Source organism: Myotis davidii, unplaced genomic scaffold (assembly GCF_000327345.1).
Source record: "Myotis davidii unplaced genomic scaffold, ASM32734v1 scaffold1146, whole genome shotgun sequence".
Lineage (NCBI taxonomy): Eukaryota > Metazoa > Chordata > Mammalia > Chiroptera > Vespertilionidae > Myotis > Myotis davidii.
In genome coordinates this window covers 226,334-232,771 of record NW_006296974.1, presented here as the reverse complement: position 1 = coordinate 232,771, position 6,438 = coordinate 226,334, and positions in this window count along the sequence as shown.

The following is a 6,438-nucleotide window of genomic DNA, read 5'->3' as shown; positions in this document are numbered from 1 at the left end:
TGTTTGCCAAGTGTTTGAGTATTTTGGATTGTTTTTATTGTAGTTTATTTCTAAGATTATGCCATTGTGGTCTGAGAAGATGCCCAGTGTGATTTCAATCTTCTTCAATTTGGGGAGACTTTGCTTGTGACGCAATATGTGGTATATTTTTGAAAATGTCCTATGTGTACTTGAGTAGAACGTACATCCTGTGGCTTTGTGGTGAAATGTTCTGAAGATGTCAATTAAGTCCATCTGATCTAGTGAGTCATTGAGGAGTGCTGTTTATTTGCTGATTTTTTTTTTGTATAAGGATTTATCCAGTGATGTCAGTGGTGTGTTTTAGTCCCCTACTATGATTGTGTAGTTGTTGATTTCTCCTTTGTTGTCTTCCAGGAGGTTTTTTATGTATTTGGTGCTCCTGCATTGGGTCCATATATGTTTATCAGGGTTATATCCTCTTGTTGTATTGATCCTTTTAGTATTATGAAGTGTCCTTTCTTATCTCTTGTTATGGCCTTCACTTTGAGGTCTGTTTTGTCAGATATCAGTATTGCTATCCCAGCTTTTTTTTTTCATTTCCATTTGCCTGTAAAATATTTTTCCATCCCTTCATTTTGAGTCTGTGTGAATCCCTTGTTCTGAGCTGGGTCTCTTGTAGACAGCATATATATGGGTCAAGTCTTTTTATCCATTTAGCCACTCAATGTCTTTTGATTGGAGCATTTAGTCCATTTACATTTAAAGTTATTATTGAAAGGTACTTGCTTGTAGTCATTTCTGTTATTGTGTCTGTGTTCTTTCTTACCTTTATATTTCTTCTTTCACAGCATTCCCTTTAGCATTTCTTGCATTGCTGGATTAGTAGTGGTAAACTCCCTTAGCCTTTTTTTTTTTTTTTGCAAAACTTCTGATATCCCCTTCAATTTTGATTGATAGTCTTGCTGGATAAAGTATTCTTTGATTCAGTCCTTTGTTTTGCAACACTTGTATACCTCCTTCCATTCCCTTCTAGCTTGATGTGTTTCTGTTGACAAATCATTTGATAATCTGATGGGGGATCCTTTGTAGATAACTCTGTCCCTCTCTTTCAGCCTTTAAGATTCTCTCTTTGTAGTGTACATATGCCATCATTATTATGACATGTCTTGGTGTGGGTCTTTTAGGGCTCATCTTGCTTGGGACTCTCTGTACTTGTGTAACTTTTTTCTTCCCCATATCTGGGAAGTTTTCTGTCATTATTTGTTCAAATAGATTTTCTAATCCTTGCTGCTGCTCTTGCTCTTCTGCTTCTTCTAGTCTACTTTTGAAACCTTATCATGTTGCATGCTTCAATTTCATTATTTCCTTTCTTGGCGACTCCTCATTTTCATTCCTCTGTGGGTTGTGTCGTCTCCCCATTCTGACTATCTCCAGAAGGTTCAAACATCAAGTTGTGTGGGTCTAGGCCATGTGCAGTGGGAGCTTCTCACCACCCTAATGTCACTGAAGATCTCTGACACTAAGATGTGTGGTTGTTGTGGGTTGGTGGCAATCAGGCTCGCTCAGTGTTAGCTTTACCAGTGCTCAATGTGCCTTGTGTGTGCAGTTACAATCAAGGACCCCATGTGCACTGTGCTGAAACAGAGACCCCCCTGGAGTGTGTTGAAAATCAGAGCCCCCTAGCATGCGCTAGGAGTCAGAGTTCCCCAAGAAGTCAGTATCAGAGTCTCTGTTGCTTCATGCTGCCTCACATTGAGAATCAGGGTCCCTGTGTGCACATGCACCAAGAATTGGAGTCACTGGCTCTTAGTGTGAATGCACAGGGAATCCTGGATCCCAGGCACAGGTGATAAGAAACACAGTCAGGTCACTGGTGCTTGGTGCTGCCTCCTGCCGGGAGAATCAGGGTCCCAGGGCCTGTGCTGCGGAAAACAAGTTCCAGTGTTCACACATTAGCTCCCAGGCTAAGGTTCCTTTTAGCCCGTGCTGTGGGGTACCAGTTCCCAGTGTTCACACATTAGCTCCCAGGCTAAGGTTTCTGTAGTCTGTGCTGCACGGGACAGGTTCCCGGTGTTCGCGTACTTTTAGTCTACGTTTTCTGTAGTAGCACTGAGGCTAGGTCAAGGGGTCATCTATCAGTTACTATGGCGCTGCCCGCGAGTCTGTGGGGAGGGGTTGGGCTCTGTTGCTCACAGGGATCTGCTGCAAGGATGTCTGGATTCTTGGTGTCTGTGGGTCTGTAGCTGTGGTTGCAGGTCTCTGTCCCCAGAGGCTGCAGCGTCCTGGTTTGCGTCTGAGACCAGACTGGGCGGTGCTGAGGCCAGGATTCTAGTCTCAAGCAGCTCTGTTTCTCAAGATGGCATGGTCTCTGTTCTGTGCCTGCGCTGGCTGCCCAGGAATGTCCGCGCTGGGAGCAGGGCTCCGCCATCTAAGACTGCCCGGTTTAGCAGCCCCTTAGAAGATCTGCAGAATCTAACTGTCCCTAGCTCATACACACACACACACACACACACCACACACATCCACACACTTCTCTATCACTCCCTTGTGCTCTCACACTCTCTCCTTTCTACTTTCCTACTGGTCGCCATCTTCAAGAATCCCCTCATATGCCTTTCTTGACACATTTGATTATGCATTGTGGAGAATAGGTATTTATTTTTGGCTAAAGTAGGAGCTTTTGGAAAGGTCAGTATCTTGTCTTATTTTTCTATATTTTCATAATATCACATAACATATACATGGAAAAGGCTCAAAACGTGTTTGAGGAGTTAATTAAACCAGTGGTGTAATAACTATTTAGTTACTCCTTACCATGTACACCTAGGCTTTTAGGTACTTTCATGTGAATTACTCATTCCTACCTCACAATAATCTTGAGAGAAAGAGAATATATACCCTACTTATATGGAGGAGTTAAATTCTAGCTCAACGTTCAACAAGATTGCTCAAGTTTACAGGCTTCACACAACCGACGAGCTGCATTAAACCAGCATGGAAGCCGCTTCTTTGTGATTAATGGAGAAAGTGCACAGCATTGTCCTATAGTACTCGATTCTGCCTCTCATCCTGTATCATCATTCATTAATGAGGGGAAAATAAATTGTGGGTAACACCAGGAATTGAGGAAGCAGATGGCAAAATGGCCTTATCTGAATGGAACTGGGCATGCCCAGCAGGGGTGTGCTCCAACTGAGATGGGCAGAGAGAGGGCGAGGCTGGGGGCAGGTGCCCCATTTGCACCTACTCATGCAGTTTAAGAGGATGGCAACAACCAGCCATCCCAGTGATACTAGGAAGCTTGTTAGCTGCTGTTTCTTATCTATTTTGGTCTCTGCAAAATTGATCAATTTTAGCCTCCACCGGGAGTGACTTGTAAGGGCTTAGAAAGAAAGAACATTGCATATGAATTCTCAGGGAAAGCACTTCCGGGCACACCATCAAGGCAAACAGGAGCAGAATTTTGAGTGTATTTTCTATTCTGTGTGTCTTGTGATCCTGGTAATTTTTGCTGTGGAAAGGGGTTACCTCTTGCCTTAAGAAGAAAATGATGATTAACTAATTATTTCTGTCTATTTCATGCTACTATTGATCTGTCTAAAATCTATCTTTATTTATATCCAAGTACCTTCTGTTTATTTATTGATCTATTTATCTATCTGACATCTATCTCTCTTTACTGCTTTTAAATTTTCTTCTGCTTTGTCAAAAAACTTTACTATCCCCATTCCAATTTATGGCATTTAAAAAATATATCTTGTTAGTGCATATTTTGGACATTGTTAACGTAATTTCAGGTATTGAGGGAAAGTGAGAAATCTGCTTAAGTACTTAGGAGAAGCTAAAAAGACTATTAACAACCCAAGTCCATAAAAGATATCTGTTCCAGTCATGCTGGTGATTTTTTATTAGTCCTTCAAATCTGTAACAAAGATCTCTAGAGCAAGACAAATGTTCTAGTAGAGTGCAATTTCCAATTTCTTAGCTACCCTGATTTTCTTGATTCATACATATTCATGATTCAGTGCTGTTTCTGAATACAAGGAAAAAAAGGAGTAAGAAAAATTCGTTGGGGCTCTACTTCCTTTTCATATTATTTATATTCCTTGAAATGCCCTTGAAATTACATTTGCTAAGGGAAGCTAAACAAATAATTGCATACTAAAAGGGAAATGAGACCAGCAAGCTAGATAATTTGTAACATCAAATATTCTTTTTCCACGGTTAACATTTTCTCTGAGAGGAATCAGGAGGAGTAAACAGACCAATGTATCTTAAATGCAATAACTGGTAGCAATGCCAAATGCATGAAGTGAAAATACCTCAGGATATACTTTCACAGCTCTGCCTCATCAGAGCTGAATGCAATATGCTGTCCCAGTAATGGGAGTCACGCTTGTCATATTCCCCCTGATCTCTAAAGCAGGATGCCAATGCGACACTAATGCAACTTGCTTCTCTCTCTGGCCATCAACATTCTGGTGTCGGTTTTTTGTTGTTGTTGTTGTTGTTGGTGTGTGTGTGTGTGTGTGTGTGTGTGTGTGTGTGTGTGTGTTTTGGTTATCAGGACCTATTGCACACTTTGAAAAGTTTCCTCTGAAAACAAACTCGACAGTACTCTGAGGCCAGTGAAATGAGACTGGCACCATCACTTAGATGGAAATCAATCATGACCACAAATAGAAAGAATAGTAACGTTTCAGACATTATTTGGGATTTGCAGCATCATTCTCAGTGGGGAGGCAGAAGGACAGTGGGGGGCTGACATTTAACTTCTTTGATGTGACACTCAGTGTTTCCAACTCCAACATCTGGAGAGTTAGCATGTGAAACACATGTCTCATTGACTCCACACTGAGAAGTATCTTAGAAATGGAGTATCATCATGTAAATGAGCAGGTTTGAATTTGGGAAGAGCTCGATGCCCAATCTCACTGAGGTCAATGGACTTTATGTTTCTGTTTCCAAATAGATTTCTCCGTTTACATAAGAAATAGCTATATGTTAACACTCTAACTTGATGGTATGGTGGGGTTCTGAGGGCTAAAAGAACATTAAGGAAGGAGTTAGTCTACTTATTGGAATTGAGCTTCTGGTCCTAGATGCCTACCATGGTCACCTAAATAGAAGAGAGTTAAAGGTGAGAGAGAAATGGAAGGAACTGGGTGGAGAGAGGAGAGGTGTGAGAGTAAAGACTGTTAGGCTACCTGTCCTTCAGGCCCAAGTCATTTTTAATAAGGTCAGGGAACTCACCTGCTTTATCCTCCTTTAGTTACTTCCATCACCCATTGTGTGTATTGTATACACTTTCTTCCCCACAACACACCTCTGGTTGATCATTCTCATACTCACCTCCACAAACCCATTACCCATTATCCCCAGCTACTCTTTCCTTTCGTGTTGTCAGAGACAAGCTTACACACTGCCTACATTTTAAGGGCTCTACTGCAGTTTTCTGCTGAAAATCATGGGTGTAACATGGCTATAATAGAGGTAGGAGCCCAAGAGGGATTTAAAGGACCAAGGGGCAAGGGGAACAGAGGAAGAGGATTTATAGAAAAGAGGTAGACCTTTAGGGAAATTAGCTCCCACCACCCCTGCTGAGCTGGAAAGGTTCCTTCCATGAAACCACAGGAAAGTTGAGAGGTTTGCATAAGAGCACTTAGTGAAGACAGCTGAATGAATGAGCGCAGGGTTGGTCCCGCATACACAGAAACTGAGCTCTCATCACTGAGAGGCACACTTCTCCAAGTTCGTCCTGTGAGTGAGCTGAATAGGTTTGCAGAGTAATCACTCCCAGGAATTCTCACAATAAGCACCCTATGCAACTGGTGTGAACATCTGTCATTAAAGTTCTTGGTACATCCTTGTAATAAGGGTGAAGCCAGTAGTGAAGAGCTTGGACTCCAGCCACACTGCCTGCATTTGAACCTGGCTCTGCCATAGGATACCTGTGACCGTCGTACACGTGTCCTCATCTAAAAATCAGACTAACGGTGGTATGCAGGCTTAAATGAATATATCTATCACTTAAAGGGACACCACACAGGCATTTACTGCTATTATCACTCTTAAAGCTGTTACCTAGTTTCTGGGGAAGGGATGGTTGTCTCCACTTGGACTTGGTTGTTCTTTTCCTTCTATATCCAGGTCAGGCCTGGTACGGTGGCAGGACTTCTGCCATGATCCTGGCATGGGTTTCAAAATGTTCTTGATTACCCCAATCTATGTCGAGTTTTCTTTTCTTTCTTTTTTTTTTGTTTTTGTTTTATTTTCTTCAGTGATTTATTTGGATGTTTCCAGAAGGCTCTGGTACAGCCTAAGTGTATAAGATAATTTGCACAAATGAGGTGGTAACGAAAGGGGAGCAAAAGGCTGCAGATCCCTTACAGGCTCTTACAATGGTGGGCCTTGGTCTGTGGTTCCTGTCTCCGTCTAGGACACTTATTGGAAGCCCCAGGGAGCTGCTGCCCGCAC